Source organism: Pan paniscus, chromosome 16, assembly GCF_029289425.2.
Source record: "Pan paniscus chromosome 16, NHGRI_mPanPan1-v2.0_pri, whole genome shotgun sequence".
Taxonomy (NCBI): Eukaryota; Metazoa; Chordata; class Mammalia; order Primates; family Hominidae; genus Pan; species Pan paniscus.
The window spans coordinates 45,871,158-45,890,945 of record NC_073265.2 but is presented as its reverse complement, the minus strand read 5'-3'; the positions used below and the strand labels follow the sequence as shown (position 1 = coordinate 45,890,945).

The 19,788-nt window shown below is 37.3% G+C and overlaps 1 long non-coding RNA gene across 1 annotated transcript in view; it reads left to right on the top strand.

The window, feature by feature from the left end:
- Positions 1 to 744: 744 nt before the first annotated feature.
- LOC117976031 (uncharacterized) overlaps positions 745 to 19,788 on the top strand; it is a 158,322-nt gene continuing 139,278 nt past the window's right edge. The window contains exons 1-2 of the long non-coding RNA XR_010109925.1: positions 745 to 1,127; positions 17,098 to 17,195. This is a non-coding gene — a long non-coding RNA (uncharacterized LOC117976031). The remainder of the gene's footprint in view (positions 1,128 to 17,097; positions 17,196 to 19,788) is intronic.

Here is a 19,788-nt window from a genome sequence, read left to right as displayed (position 1 = left end):
TCTATCTGCCCAACAATTTAAAGAGGGTAAATAGGCAAAATATATTATGAATTATTTTGAGTATTTTGAGGAGGAGAGCTAATATTTTTATCTTTCCTGCTCCCAAGAAAAGATAGGGAGAGAGGGAGCCATTAGCTCTCATCCTTCACCTTGTTAAAATGTAATTCTGTATCATGGAAGATTTTTGGAATAATATAAACCTTAGAAGAGCAGGGTTAGGAAAAACGCCTGTCTCTATAAGGACCACTTGTGAGTGTCATTCAGTCTGTTGCCACATTATCACATTATGACACCATAATCCCTTTGGAGCTTTGCTACATCAGCCCCCATATACCTTTTGAGTAGTGGTATTCAAAGTAGCAGGTCAATGAACTGTTTGTACCTATATACTATGAGAAAAGGAACCTATACTGGACTGTAAGTGCTTCATTGAGAAAGTCTGGCAATGAAAAAAAAATAGCTGAATTAAGAATTGTATTTGGTACCATAGCTGATTTACATTCTCTTTCAATCTCCTTATCTCCAATCAGGAACAACCAATCCAGGTATGCAAACCAAACCTTTGGTAGCAGTGCTTTAGAGCAGCGGTTAGGAAACCTTCTCTACAGGGCCAGACAGTAAATAATTGTGGGCCATGTACTACAATTACCCAACTCTGCCTTGTATCATGAAAGCCACTGTAGATGATATGTAAATTATGAACCTATTTGTGTTCCAGTAAAACTTTATTTACAAAAATAGGATGTTGGCTGGATTTGGCCCATGGACTGTAGTTTGCCTACTCCTGCTTTGTAGTGCTTAAACTCCTTTGATAAGAATATGAAAGCCAGTGATGCACTCTAGTGACTGCCTAAGAACTATCAAGGCACCTTAGTATGTTATAGTTCCCTGTTAAAACAACAGGATTATGGTGGATTATAAGTGCAGTTTAATAACATCAAGAATCATTATATTTATTTTGTAGGATGCACTGCTAATTTATATTGAAAATCTGAATACCATATTTATTTGTTATTTCTTCCCCTTTCCATCTCTTCAGTGTTTTAAGGAAGAAACTATAAATTTTTTTCACCCCATGAATTTTTAAAGAACTATTCTAAACATTTGTTGAAAGAAACTAACAAGAGGTGAGTCACTTTATTTTGGTTAGAAGTAAAAAGATAAGGAAACCAAATATCTGGGCAATTATTTGGCTAGGGTTACAAAGCCTAGATTTGAACCCAGTTTGATCTGATTCTTAAGTTATTGTTTTTCCATTACATCTAGTTACTAGCATTTATATTAAACATTTCCTTTTAAAATATTTCTTTTTTTGCAAATAATCCTCCTATGGATGATACTAATTGTAATTATAACATCTTCAAGAAATGAGATATGTTGGGTGAAATTACTTTTATAAAGTTAGCTCTAGCTAACTTTTAATTGCTTGTTAAATGCATATGGAATCAAAGACTTCTTAACCTGAAGAAAGGGGATTTTTCCTCAAGGAGTTGTGAATCATTTTTATTAATAGGCAAGATAGTATATCATGTAAAGATATACTTTATAAAATAATTATTGAAGTTTTAATATCGTTACATTTTTGTAGGCTTCTGTTAGGTCATTGTTTGACTTCATGGTTGACAAGACTACTTTTTATACTAACTCTAATGAAATAGGAAGTTTGTATGCACTAGAAGAGGTTTGCAAGTGTTTTATTTTTACTAGACTATTATAACAGTAAGACTTGTTTACTCAGCTAAGAAGTGAAACACTTGATTTACCTATTTCTAAACTTAAGAGGAAAAACAATTATCTTTTAAGTACAGTTATGCGCCACATAATGACGTACCCCATGTATGATGGTGGTCCAATAAGACTATAATGAAGCTGAAAAATTACTCTTGCCTGGTGACATCTTGATGATGCTGACCCCATGTAGGCCTAGGCTAATGTGTGTGTGTCTTCGTTTTTTTAAAAAAAGTTTAAGAAGTAAAAAAAAAATTTTTGTTTAATAGTAAAAAAAGGTTATAGAATAGGATATAAAGAAAGTACTTTTGTGCAGCTGTAAAATGTTTGTGTTGTTAGCGAAACGTTACTACAAAAGAGTCAAGTAAAAGGCCGGGCATAGTGGCTCACGCTTGTGGTCCTAGCACTTTGGGAGGCCGAGATGGGCAGATCGCTTAAGCCCAGGAGTTTGAGACCAGCCAGGAAAATGTGGTGAAACTGCGTCCCTGCAAAAAATAATAAAAAAAAATTAGTTAGGCATGGTAGCACTTGCCTGTGGTCCCAGCTATCCAGGAGGCTGAGGTGGGAGGATCACTTGAGCCTGGGAGTTCAAGGCTGCAGTGAGCCATGATCAAGCCACTGTACTCCAGCCTGAAGGACAGAGCAAGACCCTGTGTCAGGAGTCAAGTAAAAAAATTTTAAATATATAAAGTAAAAAAGTTATTGTATGCTAGGGTTTATTATTGAAGAAAAACATTTTTAAATTTAGCCCAAGTGTACAGTAATGTCCTAGGCCTTCACAGTCACCATTCACTGACTCATCCAGAGCAACTTCCAGACCTGAAAGCTCCATTGATAGTAAGTACTCATAGGTGTACAATTTTTATCTTTATACTATGTTTTTACTGTACATTTTCTATGTTTAGATAAACACCATCGTGTTATACTTGCTTACAGTATTTAGTACAGTAACATGCTGCCCAGGTTCGCAACCTAGGAGCAATAGACTATGCCATATAGTCTAGGTGTATAGTAGGCAATACCATCTAGGTTTGTGTAAGACCACTCCATGATGTTCACACAACGCTGAAATCGCCTAACAATGCACTTCTCAGAATAGATCCCTGTCATTAAGCGATGCATAACTATGTTTTGACTGATGCACATCTGCAGATCAATGTAGACAAAATGAATAGATTTTTGAAAGCCATGACAATATTTAATTTTCAACTTGAAAGCTTCAAATTAAAAGATACACTCAGATCATTTGTGAGGAACTAAACACATCTGTAGCAACAACTATAACATCTTTAAGAAATGAGATATGTTGGGTGAAATTACTTTTATAATTAGCTCTAGCTAACTTTTAATTGCTTGTTAAAAGTACCATAAAACTGCCTTTATTTTTAAAAAATATATTACACATAATTTGGTCTTCATTGATGGCACAGTGTGCCATTATTATGAAGATTATTGGGCCACACTTTAAGGGATGCTGTAGCTGCAGAAGTTAATGGCTTGAAAGATAGTTGATCACAGAAGTTACCTTGGATTTTGGTTTCTGGAAAATGCCCCAGGTACATCTAGGATCATTAGACTTTACCAAAAACAGAATAGAAAAATTGACTGTATTGCTGATTCACTCCAACATCTTTCTTAAAATGACTTTTCTCCCCGAAATATTAAAGTAAAGCATGCTGTTTGTGGAGATTTGGAGAAGTATAAAGTATGCTTTTAAACTTTTTTATTTTTTGAGATGGAGTTTTTGCTCTTGTTGCCCAGACTGGAGTGCAATGGCATGATCTCAGCTCACCACAACCCCCGCCTCCCAGGTTCAAGCAATTCTCCTGCCTCAGCCTCCTGAGTAGCTGGGATTACAGGCATGTGCCACCATGCCTGGCTAATTTTGTAGTTTTAGTAGAGACTGGGTTTCTCTATGTTGGTCAGGCTGGTCTCAAACTCCCAACCTCAGGTGACCCACCTGCCTTGGCTTCCCAAAGTGCTGGGATTACAGGCATGAGCCACCATGCTGGGCCAGTTTTAAACTTTTAAAATATTTCATCTTTATCCGGTGCCATAAAAACATTTTTTTTTCTTGAGATGGAGTCTCGCTCTGTTACTCAGGCTGGGGTGCAGTGGTGCAATCTCAGCTCACTGCAACCTCTGCCCCTCAGGTTCAAGCAATTCTCATGTCTCAGCCTCCCAAGTAGCTGGGATTACAGGTGCCTGCCACCACGCCCGGCTAATTTTTGTATTTTTGGTAGAGACGGGGGTTTTGCCATGTTGGCCAGGCTGGTTTTGAACTCCTGATCTCAAGTGATCCACCTGCCTCGGCCTCCCAAAGTGCTGGGATTACAGGCGTGAGCCACCACGCTCGGCCTCCACTTCCTTAAAAAAATTTTGATTCTCTATATTAGGGGTTAGCAGACTATGACCCACAGTTGACCACCTATTTTTATAAACAAAATATTAGAACAGCCATACCATTTAATTACATATTGTCTCTTGTTACTTTTGCACTACAACAGCACAGTTATATAAGACAGAGACCATGTAGCTCACAAGCCTAAGTTATGTACAATCTGGCCCTTTAAGAAAAAGTTTGCCAGCTCTTACTTTATATTTTCATATAGTCCATGTCATACCTTTATAACCATTCTTTAATTTTCATTATTGTAACCATTACAGTGGAACTTAGTTTATAAATTTGGTCCACATTTCTTACTATTTCGTGTTCTAGAATTACAAGTTTGCAATTTTTTGAAGATTATTCAGTTTTTTAATTAAAAAATATCATTTTTTTTAAGAGACTCTCTTTGTTGCCCAGGCTAGAGTTCAGTGGCATGATCTCGGCTCACTGCAACTTCTGCCTCCCGGGTTATAGCAATTCTGCCTCAGCCTCCCGAGTAGCTGGGACTACAGGTGCACGCTGCCACACCTCCCTATTTTTTTGTATTTTAGTAGAGACGGGGTTTCACTGTGTTGCCCAGGCTGGTCTCGAACTCCTGAGCTCTGGCAATCCACCCACCTTGGCCTCCCAAAGTGCTAGGATTACAGGCGCGAGCCACCGCACCCGGGCTTTTTTTTTTTTTTTTTTGAGACAGAGTTTCACTCTTGTCGTCCAGGCTACAGTGCAATGGCACGATCTCGGCTCACTGCAACCTCCGCCTCCCAGGTTCAAGCAATTCTCCTGTCTCAGCCTCCTGAGTAGCTGGGATTACAGGTGCCGGCCACCATGCCTGGCTAATTTTTGTATTTTTTAGTAGAGATGGGGTTTCACCATATTGGCCAGACTGGTCCTGAACTCCTGACCTCAGGTAATGCACCCACCTTGGGCTTCCAAAGTGCTGGGATTACAGGCGTGAGCCACCATGCCCAGCCAAAATATCCATTATTATATTAACATACTCTTTATAGAAAAATAGTAAAACAATACTTAAGTTTGTAACGTAAAAATGGAAAATTCTCTTACCACAATACTAGCGGAAAGCTTCTTGTCCTGGCATAAACTTCTAAGACTTGATGTTTTCATCTAGATTTTTTTTCTTCACCTCTTCAAAGTCAGTTTTATTTATTAATTTTTAAAAACCTAATGTGATTTTCATTCCTACAGTTCACCAAATATTTCTAGTATGTGTGGCCATGTAACTAGTTCCTGGCCAGTGCATTGTGAGTGAAAGTGGCTTCTGGTTTGGAGCATATAATTGTTGATGTGAAACTTTTTAGAATTTTTTTTCGTTTGTCGTAGTGCTTTGTCATATTTGAGCTGGTGATTGCTCCATCAGGCTGGGTTACTGAGGGACTACTATGAACAGAGCCTCCCTGTTTATTCAGATGGGCACATGAGAGAGAATGAGTATTTTTGTTTTAAGCCTCTATAGTTAGGGAATTTCTGTTTCTGCAACATAACCTGGCCTATCTTGATCAATACAGTCATGAATCCTGAAAGTGGAGTGCTACCATGAAAAAAAAATCAAACTTAAACTATTACAGTGGCTTAGGTGACAGATGGTGTGGCTCCATGAGGTGATCCATATTCTGATGTGCAAGATTTGGTAAACTATTGCCTGTAATACTCGGAAGACATACAATATTCTTAATAAACTTGTATCTCTATCAGAAGACTTCGGATAACAGAATGTTAACAGCATGTTTTGATTACTGTATTAGCTGCATTTGACAAGTTTTTTTTTTTTTTTAGATGGAGTCTTGCTCTGTCGCTCAGGCTGGAGTGCAGTGGCATGATCTCGGCTCACTGCAACCTCTGCCTCCTGGGTTCAGGTGATTCTCCTGCCCCAGCCTCCTGAGTAGCTGGGACTACAGGTATCCATTACCATGCCCAGCTCTTTTTTTTTTTTTTTTTTTTTTTTGTATTTTTAGTAGAGATGGGGTTTCACCATGTTAGCCAGGCTGCTCTCAAACTCCTGACCTCAGGTGATCCACTCACCTTGGCCTCCCAAAGTGCTGGGATTGCAGGTATGAGCCACCATGCCCGGCCTGACAATGTATTTTAAGAAAGAAATTAACTCAGCTGAGAAACGAGAAAAGGTAGGATTGCAAATGAGAACAAAAGAGAACACAGGAACTCTAGAAATTCAGATATATGCAAGGCTGGAGAGGCAACAACTTCTTACCTCCAACCATTAAAAGAAGGCCTTTAAGCAACAGAATTTAATTAAATAAAGAATATGGTCATTACAGTACTTGTTAAAACTTTTATTTATTTATGTTTTTTGAGACGGAGTCTCACTCTGTTGCCCAGGCTGGAGTGCAGTGGCGCAATCTCCACTCACTGCAAGCTCCGCCACCCGGGTTCATGCCATTCTCCTGCCTCAGCCTCCCGAGTAGCTGGGACTACAGGCGCGGCACCATGCCCAGCTAATGTTTTTGTATTTTTAGTAGAGACGGGGTTTTGCAGTGTTCGCCAGGATGGTCTCAATCTCCTGACCTCGTGATCCTCACACCTCGGCCTCCCAAAGTGCTGGAATTATAGGCGTGAGCCACCGCACCCGGCCTAAAACTTTTAACTAGATTAAAGAGAGGTCCCATAGTGTTTCTATATGAGAACTCCTAACAGCATATTTTGGGAAATTTATGTATTTTCTGAATTTCAAGACAAATCAGTCAAGAAATTGTTGAGACAGAGAAAAGTATTGTAACTCTCCTGTTAGAATTAAAGCTTAGTAATCAACTTAGAGCCATTATCCTTTGAAGGAATTCATTGAAGTCAAGCTCAAAAGCAAGAGCAGGGAATGCTGACATGTGGAGTTCAAGGGTAAGGTCAACATTTCCCGGAACCAGAACAGGAGCACTTAGAAGGAAAGTGGTCACAATCGAATCACTTGGTCTTACTTGTAGCCATTGCCATGTTGTAAGTATGTGTTCATGCCCCATCTGCTGCTGAGGGTTAGTCATTCTTGTAAATATAATAAATATCTATAGGTTTATGTAGATAGTATACTTTATACAAATCCTATCAATGGTGTTCCAAGAAATAGCACAACGTAGGAGCAAAATAAGCCCTTAAATTGGCAATTTTGACAGTGCTTCTGTGTAATGCTTTAACCTTGCCAAGAGAGCCAAATGTTACGTATTTCAAATACTACCAAATCAATTTGTTGGCACTTCCCAGTGTTCTACTGTTCTTTGCAAATACTTTCAACAAGAAATGCAAAGAAAAGAAGACGTGAATGATATGGAACATTTTAAAAAGAAATCAGAAATGGATCTAAACTCTAAATTAACAAAAGCAGTATCAGTTTCAACAGCAAGATCAAAATCAGGGCAGACAAAATACTTTCATCATTAAAAAAAGTAAGAGGCCAGTCATGGTTTTTGAACTTGACTCATATCAATGCGAAATAAAATAAATTTTTATATCTGAAACATTCATAACCAAATAAAGATAAAGACTATTGTGTAGGACAATTAATGCTTTATGTGCTTTAAATTTTTCTTTTGGGAATAACTTTTAAACAAATATTTGTAGTCTTCCAGTTTTTAAAATGATTTTTTATTTCACATTTATGTTACTGTTTCCTTCATTTCTGTTGTCAATATATCAGGTAGAAATAATGATATTAAAATATATCATCTTGTCACAGTATATTGGCTCATAGTAATAAACCACATTTTAATTTTTTCAGCAAAAAATTTCTGAAACATTTAGTATAACTACTACAGAAAAATTATTCCATATTTATTAAGGTTACAATTATTTAAAAATACATTAAGTATAATGTTATGAAAACTACAGAATGCTGATTCTGTATAATTTAGGAATTCCTGAGAATTTTCAGAAATTTTGATTCCTCTTTCTTATATCCCAAATATTAGTATGTCAGGAATTGGGAAATGCTAATGACCAATATATCTTTTCAGTTAGACAAAATGGCTTAGGAAGCAGGTACTAAAGGGTCAGACTTCCACCAATGCCTGATGGTCTCAAGGTACTCCAGTCAAGTGTGGGAGGAGCTGGGGGAGACCTATCTTTAAAAATTGTGGTGTGCCTCTTGGCTCATTGCTGACTCGAATCATATAAACAAAAAACAAACTTTTTGAGAGAATTGTACCATTAAAGGAACCATGGGCCTGGATTAAAAGTTTATGACTGTTTGAGACCTGTGGGCCCCCAACTTTCTATAGGAAGCAGCAGAGTGAGAAAGCTCCCTGGGCCCCAAATAGGACATATTCCTTAATGTCTGCCTCAAAGGTGGCCAAGAAGGATAAAGGTAAGAGATAGGACCTCCTGGATGATAGGATCAAGAGCCTTGGACACCAATAAATTGGGGATCACCTCCCGAGGAACAGAATCAGGCTTGAATCAGGAATTTGTGCACCCCCATTGTAGAGGAAATCATAGCAGAGAATTGCTTTGGCCCACTAACTGCTTTTATGTCTCCCATCTTTCCCTTTCTGAATAGAAGTGTTTATTACAGTTTTTCTATCTCTTTTTCAATCTTGTATGTGTAGGGTATGAACAACTTTTTAGATCATTGATTAACAGATCAAGAGGAGACTAGGGCACACCATCTACTGATTTAGAGACTAGAAGGAGATAGTGGATTTTGAGTTTGATGCCATCAATGCCAATAGGACTTTCAGTGCCACTTTTGATGCCATTTGATGGCAATGGGACTTTGGAGTTATCTCTCTTTAGAAGAGATAATGTTTTGGCTGTAGTCATAGGGTTATCTGCCATATAGTGGTTCTCCCTAGAGAACCAGACAGAGCAGGATTACACTTTCCTCATGGTTGAGTGGGACCATCTGTCTGGTTTTGGATTGTGACCTGTGGGCAAATATGACATGTCACTTCTAAACTGAAGCGTTAAATTACTGATTTGAGACCCTCTAGATTTTTGTCTCTCCTCTGATTTGTTTGCTGGTGATGTTTGAGATGGTTGCTCTGTCATCTGAGTTACTATAATGAACAGAAAAATCACTGGACTTTTAGAATGAATGAGAACCTTGTCAACAGATTCAAATGTTTATAGCTGCGATTTCAAGAACTTTTGTTTTGAGATTATACACAGACAAGTTTAGTTTATTTTTCTGGTGAATTGAACCTTATTTTTTTCCGGTGAATTGAGCCTTAGATTGATAGCAGATTAAGTCTATCAGTCAGGATAGGTTAGAATGACATTGTAATAATCCTCCAAATCTCAGTAACTAAAAGCAACAAAAATTTATTTCTCATTCATTCTAAAATTTTTCATGCCAGTGCCTAAGAACCCATCTCAGATTTTCTAACCTTTTTGATCTATCTCAGCAGTTCCTATCTTTTACTAATGCAAGCTATCCTCTGGCATAGTAATTTTACCGTTAGTCCCTGTAGAGATTTTTCAAAAATCATCTTATTGCATAACTTTAAAAATAGTTTTAGGACTTTCACTTCTCGCCAATTTGGAGTAATAAGGGCTGGATTTACCCTCCCACTTGAAACAAAAAACAACATGAAACAATGGTGTTAAAGTTAGTAACAGCAGGAATGAAGGACAGTGATCCATGAGAGACAGAAAACAAATGAAGTGAGCTCTATGATTACCTTAGCTTACTGCTTTGAGTTTCCGAGTCATAGCACAGGAAATAGGAACTGAGGCAAAGTCAAGAGAGACCTTGAGTTGAGGAGGAAGAACTGAGGGCACAGAGAGACTCAGGAAGTGAGAGTTCTTAGGACCAAGTTAGAGAGAGGAGAGAGCTGCATGGAGAGATTTGCAGTATTCAGCAGAGTACTACGTTGTGTGTCAGGAAACTACCAAAGGCTGGGAAAAGAATAATCAGAGGTGTAGGAGGAACAATGCTTGGCACTTTAAACAGGACGAGAAACAGTGCATTCCCACAAGCCAGAATGAAAACCTTATAATTTATGGGGCATGGGTGGAGAACTCAAGAAGGTTTGCCTCAGTAGTATGGGAATAATTAACCCTAGACTGAGTACTGCCCTGTACCCAGAAAACAAATGATAAAAACAAATCTGCAAAGATCAAGTAATTTCTAAGTAAATGTACTGTGTCCCAGAATAAAACTAAAGGTATACAGAAACATAAAAATATTGAATATCCACAAAGGTAAAATTAACCATATCTGGCATCCAATCAAAGATTAGCAGGCCTACACAGAGGCAGGAAAACATTACCATAATGAGGAAAATCGCCAGTCAGAACGAACAGATACCAGAATTAGCAGGGGGGAACATTAGAATAATTAATATAACTGCTGTATCTTCCAAAAGTTAAGAAGTTGGCCAGGCACAGTGGCTCACACCCATAATCCCAGCACTTTGGGAAGCCAGTGAGGGAGGATCACTTGAGCCCAGGAGTTCAAGACGAGCCTGCCCACCATGGTGAGACCCCATCGCTCCAAAAAAAAAAAAAAGAAAAAGCCTGGCTTGGTGGTGTGCACCTGTAGTCTCAGCTATTTGGGAGGCTGAGGTGGGAGGATTGCTTGAGCCTGAGAGGTCAAGGTTGCAGTGAGCCATGATCGTACTGCTGCATTCCAGGTTGGCTGATAGAGTAAGACCCTGTCTCCAAAAAAAAAAAAAAAAGTTAAGAAATTATTTTTAGAAGACCCAAATTGAACTTTCAGGGATGAGAACTACAATGTCTGGGATAAAAATAATGCTGATGAGATTAATGGCAGATTAGATATAGCAGAAGAAAAGATCAGTGAATATGAAGACATAGAAATAGAAATTATCCAAGATGAAACACAGAGGAAAAAAGAAATTTAAAAATTTATTTAAAAAAGGAAAAGAGCATCAGTGGACACCTTCAAGAATTATGATATTTTCCAAACCTGAAAACGATCAACTCACAGATCCAAGAAGCTCAATGAACCCCAAGCACAAGACACATGAAGAAAACTACACAAAGGCAACATAAATTGCTCAAAACAAGTAATAAAATCTTAAAAGCAATCAGATAAAAAAAGACATGTACATTTTGAGGAAAAAAGATAAGGATGTCATCAGATTTCCTTAAAAGTACTGAGAGATAAAAACTGTTAACCTAGAATTATATTCCCAGCAAAAATGTCTTTCAAAAACAAAGGTGCAGTTACTCGGGAGGCTGAGGTGGGATGATTGCTTAAAGCAATCAGTTCGAAGCTGTAAAGAGCTATGATCATGTCTGTGGAGAGCCACTGCACTCCAGGATGGGTAACACAGCAATATCTTGCCCCTTAAAAAAACTTTTTTTTTTTAATTTAAAAAAGTCAAATACTTTTTCAGAATTTTTTGGCACAGACCTGCACTACAAGAAATGCCAAAAGAAGCCCTGTGGACAGAAGGTATATATCTGAGAACAAATTATTTACCTGTATTTAAATTTTCTATGGCCTTACAGATTTTTCTTTCTCTCCTTGATCTATCAGTTACTGAGAGAAATGTTTTAAAATTCCTCACTGTGGTGGTAGATTTGTCCATTTATAGCTGTGATTTCATGAACTTTTGTTTTAATTTGAGATTATATTGTATGCAGAAAAGTTATTTTTCTGGTGAATTGAGCCTTATTAATAGTGACCATGCATAACATTTATGTTGTTTGAGACAGCCATACAAGCTTTCTTTGGTTAGTATTTGCATGATATATATTTTCCACTACTATACTTTCAACCTTTCTGTAGTATATACATACAATTTAAAAATACAATCAGATAATCTTTGTCTTTTAATTACAGTATTTAATCCACTATGTTTATGGTAATGATAAATTGTGAACATTCTGTTTATTCTGCATTCTATTTTTATTTTCTTTCTTGCTCTCTTTCAAAGTATCATTTTTCTCATCTTATTTTAATATTCTACTGGTTTTGGAGTTATATACAGACAGTACTCAACTTATGATGGTTTGACTTAGTATTTTTCAACTTTACAATGGTGCAAAAAAATACACATTCAGCATAAACCATACTTGTGAGTACCCATACAACCATTCTGTTTTTCATTTTCGATACAGTATTCAATAAATTACATGAGATATTTAACACTTTATTATAAAACAAATGTTAGATGATTTTTCCCAACTTTAGGCTCATATAAGCATTTTGAGCACGTTTAAAGTAGGCTAAGCTAAGCTATGATGTTCGGTAGGTTAGGTATATTAAATGCATTTTCAAATTATGATATTGTAAACTTTCAATGGGTCTATTATGACACAACCCCATCATAAGTCCAGGAGCATCTGTACTTTATACTGTTTTTTAAAATTTTATTTTAATCTTTTAGTGGGTACTCTCCAGGAATTTACACCATGTATCCTAAATTTATTAAAGTCTATAGTTAATCATATTTACCCTTTTCCCAAACAGGAACCCCAAAATACTTAAATTCCACTTGAGACCATATACTCCTTTCTAAAAGGTGACCTCTGCTACTCAGTTCTAGCCCAAGACTGCCCATCAAAAATGCAGGCTCAGAATGGGATATTACATCTTTTGATTTTTAAGTGTTGTCCAGAAATGTGTGAGCAAAACAAAAATATGTTGACAGTTCACCAGTTATAAGCCTCTTTTAGGTCTAGGAAAGAGAATATTTCATGATGGCTTTACTCAGTAGTGGTTGGTTGCTACTGTTATCATACAGAAAGCTAACTGTACTCCTTGTCACATGTGGGGTGTTTTCTCCCCTGTTAAATAAGAGAAGTAAAAACTTGTAATAGCCTCAGCTTGCCTCTTCAGAAAATTATACCATGTATCCTTAACTTATTAATGTCTCAAGTTAATTATTTTTAACTTCATCCCAAACAAGGAGGTATAAACACTTCAATTCCAATCTTCCATGGAGGAGTAGACGTCCCTTCTAAGGTGGCAGCGGTGAGTCAGTTTCAGTCCACTATTGACAACCAGAAATGTAAGCCCAGTACTTAGTATAAAATCTCCTGTTTTGTTTTGCCTTTGTCTTGGTCAATATATTGTTGGCCAAACAAATTGTTTGCAAACCAGAAATGGCTGGCAAGCAGCCAGTTTTTAGCCTTTGCTAGGAACACGTAGAGTTAATTATGATATCCATCTATTTACTCATTCATTCATTCAGTAAATGTTTGTTGAGCCCCTACAACTGTCCTACAATTGTGCTTTAATCCTTTGTTTTGTTTTAACTACTTGATGAAGAGTGCCCCCAAATGCTTGACAGAACTAATTCTCTTTAGAGGAACCTGCCTTCATTCCAGGACCTAAAGAATTTCCCATGAGGAAAATTAGCATATCACAGTCAGGTTCTCTCAGATTTACCATAATATTTACCATTTTCTTGTTCCCCACCTCTTAAATTTCATTTCTTCTATCTAAGTTGACTCTCCTACCTGAAGTACATCGTTTATAATGTTTTTTAGTGGGAGTTTTCAGATTGCAGATTTTCAGCCTTTGCTTGTTTGAAAATGTCTTTAAGTCCTCATCATGGAAAGAAATTTTCTGAATATAGAACTGTGCCTTGAACAGTAATTTTCTTTCAGCATATTGAAATACCATTTATTTTCTTCTCACTTCTATATCGATTACTAAGAAGATAGCTGTCCATCTAATTGTGCTTCTTTCTCTCAGGCTACATTTAAGATCTTTTGGTCTTCTGTATTCTGTAGAAGCATAATGACATGTTTAGGTATAGATTTCTGTTTATTATTCTGTTTGACTTATTAAAGCTTTTGGATCTGTGAAATAGTGACTTTTTGGAACATTCCCACTATCTATTCAAATATTGCTTCTGCTCCATTCTTTTTAAAACTGATTAAGTTCATGTTAGACTTTTTGACTGTATCCCCTATGACTCTTAACGTTTTTTTTCTTATTCACTCTGGGATATATTCTGCATAACTTAATTGTTTTAATATGCTCTCTTTATATTGAATCTGCTGTTAACTGTATCCATAAAATTTTAAAATTTTCAGTTATTACATTTTACACTGTAGACATTCTCTTTTTTTTCTTAAACTCTACTTGTAATTTACTCATTTTGAAGCTTGTCTTTTATTTATTAAAGCATGTTAAGCAAAATTATTTTATGTCTGAATATTCCAGTGTCTAAACTTTTCTCACGTCTGATTCTGCTGTGGTTTCTGTTTGTTCTAACCTGTGGGGTCTTATTTCCTTAATGTTTGGTGATTTGTATTGTGTCCTAATGTCTTAATTGTCCTCACATGGTAATTCTTAGAGGCCTGGAATAAAGAAAGTTTCCTCCAAAGAGGATTAGATTGTGTCAATCATCTGAAGATCTGGAGGCACTATTAGTCCACTACTACTTTACAGTTATTATTGGAGGTTTTGGAGACTACAAAACTGATATAAAATGAGGCTGCAAACCTGCTTGAAGACCACATTGTGAATACAGATTATCAGGAGAAATCCTTCCTATCTCCAGCGTGCTGAAGTTGGAGACAGATAATTTTTCTTACAGTCCTAATGGTTGTGTCAGCAGAAGGAGGGCCTTGAGTGTAAGTTGTCCAGGTTTTTGGCGTTTTGAACAAAGAATTAGACAAAACCCACAAAGTAACAAAAGAATGAAACACAGGAATTAAGTATCAGAAGCAGGAATTTATTAGAGAAAGCACTCCACAGGGTGGGAGTGGGCTCAAACAAGCGGCCGATGGGCCCCGTTACAAAGTTTTCCAGGTTTTAAGTACTCCTGTTGAGGTTCCTACTGTTACCCCTTATCTGGATGAAGGATTTGGTTTGTGGCTAAAGGCTGAGGTGAATGGGTGCCCTGTGCAGATGAAGGGATGGTCCCTGCTTGGCCCCAAGGCCAATCCAAGGCACTCTCCCTTTCCATCTGAGACATGGTGGAAGGGGAGGGTGGCAGGGACAGCAGCCTTTGATCCTTTGCTACTCAGGTGGTTGTAGGGAGATGGAATTTTACCTTTTGGTTTAGCTTTAGGAAGTTGGCCTGAATTGGCCTTAGATTCCCTGCCTCCAGACCCAGGTGTTTTCTCTTTTAGAAAGTTAGCATAAATTGACCTCAGATTCCGTGCCCCCAAATCTTGGTGTTTTTCCTTGATTCAGCACGAAATGGCCTTCAGTTCCCTGCCTCCAGACCCTATTCTCCTGCCTCAGTTGGGGAAATGTGTAAGTATTTCTAATTCACCCTTATACTAAAGGGTAGATCCTTGTGATTTCAGCATTGTGTGAAGTTCTACTCGTAGATATAAACTGTATTTTCCATCTTCTGTTGACAAGGCTGTGAAAACCCATGCTCAGGTTCATCCAGCTCAGCAAACGTCTCAAGGAAGAAGTCATCTCTCTGGGTTCTGCCTTCAATTAGTTTTTCTCCAGAGTGTTTTTTTCTCTCTCTTTCCAGATTAAAGACCTATTTAAGAAAACTTTAAAATATTTTTGGTTATTTTCAGTGAATTTTTTTCTTGTCTCTCCTTAATAATTTTTATTGGGTGGTTTGGCGTTTTCATCTGCAGATTCATTTTAAGTGGTATTTTTTTTCCTTTGCCTCTTTCTGTGCTCCCTCTTCCCTGTCTAGTAGTTCTGTGGTTTCTCCCCTCTAGTTGTCTAGGACTCTACTCCAAAATTATGCCTTAGTGGCTAGAAACCCCAGTCTCAAAGTGGCAGCTGGCTCAGTATCTGAAGCAGTATGTAGCTTTGCTCAGATTTCTGTGCAGTTTTCTCTTATGCCACCCCCAACCATGAAGTTATACAGGTTTACAGAAGCAGTAACCTCAGGCAGTGATCACAGCTGTTTTCACACAGAGACCCCAGCTGTACCATGGTTCCATGCCACATACATAGTGCTTTCGTTACATCAAAGGAGTAAAAACTCCCAGTGGCCCCTAGCTGCTTCCTGGACCTAGACATCTGCAGGGCTGCCGCTTTAGCCCCACCTTACTAGGTTGCCGCCTTCTGTTTCTGACCCAAATAAATGCTTATTTTGTATCTGAGCATGCATGAAACTGTCTTTTTCTTGTTAATTGAATCTATAATTCACATTTGTAGAGAAGGAGAGTTCAGTGTTGAATTTACAGCACTCTTGACCTAAATTGTCCTCTTCACACATTTTTCTCAGTTTATTTTGTTGTCCTTTTTCTAGCTGCTTCATTTGGATGCTTAGTTCCTTTTGAATTATTCTTATTTTCTAAAAATGAGTTTAAGGTGAATATTTTGTATAGCTAACATTTACTAACCGTTTGCTATATGGCAGGCACCAAGCTAAAAGTACTTTACGTTGATTATTTGCTGTAATCTTCCCAAAAGCCTTATGAAGTAGAAACTGTTAGTATCTTAGTTTATAAATAAGAAAGTTGAGATACACAGTGAATAAGAAATTAGTTACGTGTAACCAAATAGGTAGTCTGACTCTCAAAAGCCTGGGCTTTTGACTAGGATTAGATATGTACCAATCACAACCAGTTAAGTGATGCATACATATATATAAAGAAAGACTTAATAGATGTTTTTCATTTCTCAGTTTCCTTCCTCCTACCCAATATAGCTAAAGTGCAGTGTATTTTTTGTTTGTTTGTTTTTTGTTTTTTGAGACGGAGTCTTGCTCTGTTGTCCAGGCTGGAGTACAGCGGTGTGATCTTGGCTCACTGCAACCTCCGCCTCCCGGGTTCAAGCGATTTTGCTGCCTCAGCCTCCCGAGTAGCTAGGATAACAGAAGCCTGCCACCACGCCCAGCTAATTTTTGTATTTTTAGTAGAGATGGGGTTTTACTGTGTTGCCAAGGCTGCTCTCTCGAACTCCTGACCTCAGGTGATCCGCCCACCTCGGCCTCCCAAAATGTTGGGATTACAGGCGTGAGCCACGGCGCCCGGCCAGTGCACCACATTTTGAACTGTTACCCAATTATCTATTCAAAAATAAATTTAAATGAAATACCTATTTTAAGCCACTAAATTTGTAGGAATTTGTCATGCAGCACAGAAAACAAATACAAACTGTTTCTGGTTTTTAGCTATTATAAGCTGCTTTGAACATCGCATGCAAGTCTGTGTATGGACATAAGCTCCGATTTACCTTTGGTAAATAGGAATAGGATGACTGGGTGGCATGGTAAGTATGCTTTTAATTCTTTAGGAAACTGCTAAACTGTTTTCCGAAGGGGCTTTTTGTTATATTCTCAGCAGCATTGTATGAGAGTTGCAGTTGTTTCCAAATTGTCACTAACACTTGGTATGGTCAGTCTCTTTAATTTTGTCCATTCTAATGGGTGTGTAGTGGTAAATCAGAGAATATGCTTTCCATAATTTTAGCCTTTGACATATATTAAGATTGTCTTTAGGGCTGAGTATATGGCCAGTTTTGGTAAATGTTTTATGTGCACCTGAAACAAATATATATTCTGCAGTTGTTGGGTACAATATTCTACATATATCTGGTAGGTCAATTTTCTTAATTTTGTTATTCAGAACTTTTATATCCTAACTGATTTTGTTTCACTACTTGTTCTATCAATTACTGGATAAGGTGAGTTAAAATCTTCTACTCTGAATTCATTTCTTTTTTCAGGTCTTCAGTTTTTGCTATATTTCAACCACTGATAGTTTTTCTTTTTGAGAATATCACATAAATGAAATTGTTACAGGAAAGGCATCCCGATCCAGACCCCAAGGGAGGGTTCTTGGATCTCGTTCAAGAAAGAATTCAGGGCGAATCCACAGTGCAAGGCAAAAGCAAGTTTATTAAGAAAGTAAAGTGGTTAAAGTACAGCTACTCCATAGACAGAGTAGGGCATTCCCGAAAGTAAGAGGAGGAACATGTCCACCCTAGGTACGATACTTGTTTATATATATAGGATTTAAAAAATCACTGGGAGATGTGCTCTGCTACAAGGGTTTGTGATAAAGGATTAATTTTCTTAATTACTGTATTTTACAATAATCGATATTACCATTAAAGCAAAACTAGGAATGCTTCTCTTCTCAAGATAGCAGGATATCAGGACACTCCCAAGTCTGGATCTGTTTAGTAAACATTATCCATCTGTTCCCTTAACCGTAAACATCTAGAGGCTAGGAATACATTAGTTTCTAGGAATGCAGCCCAGCAAGTCCCAGCCTCAGTTTCCCAGCCCTCACTCAAGACGGAGTCACCCTGGTTCGAACACCTCTGACAGACTGATACATTATGTAACACTTTGAGACTTTGATTCAGCATAAGGTCTATGAGATTCGTACAAGTTGTTGCATGTATCAATAGTTCATTCCTTTTTATTACTGAGTAGTAATCCATTCTATAAATAATATGTTTATTCATTCACCATTAAAGGACATATGGTTGTTTCCTGTTTGATTATGAATAGAGTTGGTATAAACATTCATGTACATATTTTTGTGTGACCGTATGTCTTAATTTCTGTTGTAAATACCCAGGAGTAGGATTGCTGGGTCAAATGGTAAGTGTATGTTTAACTTACAAGAAACCAGCAAGCTGCTTTCCAGAGTAGCTGCACAATTTGCATATTCACTTTTTACTTGGAATCAATATTTTACTTCAACTGGAATGTAGAAACCTCACCCACGTATGTTCTTTTATCCTCCATGCTTTACATTATAGTTGTCATACATATTACATTTATATTCATTAAAAGCCCATTAGATAGTGTTACGAGTTTTGCTTTCAGCCATCAAATATATTTTAAAGAACTCAAGAGGAGAATAGTCTGTTACAGTTACTTAGGTAGCCACCATTTTCGTTGCTCATCCTTTATGCATAATATACCAAGTTTCCTTCGGGTACTATTTCCTTTTGGCTGAAGACATTTCTTTATAATTATTTTAGAGCAGATCTGATGACAACAAATGATCTTAGTTTTCCTTTTTCTAATGATTTCTATTTCATCTTAATTCTTAAATAATTTTAATAGTCTATAGAATTTTGGGTGGACAGATTTTTTTCTTTGTTTGTTTCTGCACTTTAAAAAATGTGCCATTTCATCTGAGTCTCTCTGGTTTCTGGTGATAAATCAGTAGTCATGTGAATCAATGTTCTTTTCTATGATAAGGCATTGTTTTTCTTTGGCTACCTTCAAATTTTTTCTTTGTCTTTAGTTTTCAGCAATTTGATTATGGTGTTATCAAAGTCAAATAAAATGATAGAGATGAAACTCTAAAGAAAATGTTTTATTTGGAAAAACGGAATTACAATTCAGGGCATGTACACAGACCAGGGTGGTCTTTGGTATCTTCAAAGAGCAGAGAAAAGGTTGGGGGTTTTATTAGAGAAATGTTATGTATTGTTTTGTAAGAAAACTCATTGGCATTAGGAAAGTTTTTGGGAGCTCATAAGCTCTGATTGGTGAGTAATGATGGGTAGGTAAAACTAGGCTTAAAGTCATGGCAGTTCATCTTAGCAGCTACTAGGTAAAAATAGTCTTAAGGTTGTAGCAGATCATTTTGGCAGTTGGCTTATGAGACAGTCCCTGGGCAGGCACTTGTACCCCGAGTGCTTTTCTTTTCTTCCCCTGGTCTCCTGACTCTAATTTAATTGGGCATGATAACTCCAATTCATATAATCAATTCTCACAGTGTTTGGTTGTGGATTTGTTTGGGATTTTTCCTGTTTGAGATTCACTGAACTTCTTGAATCTGTAAGTTTATATCTTCTGCAAAATATGGGAGGAGTTTTTTGCTGTTATTTATCCTCC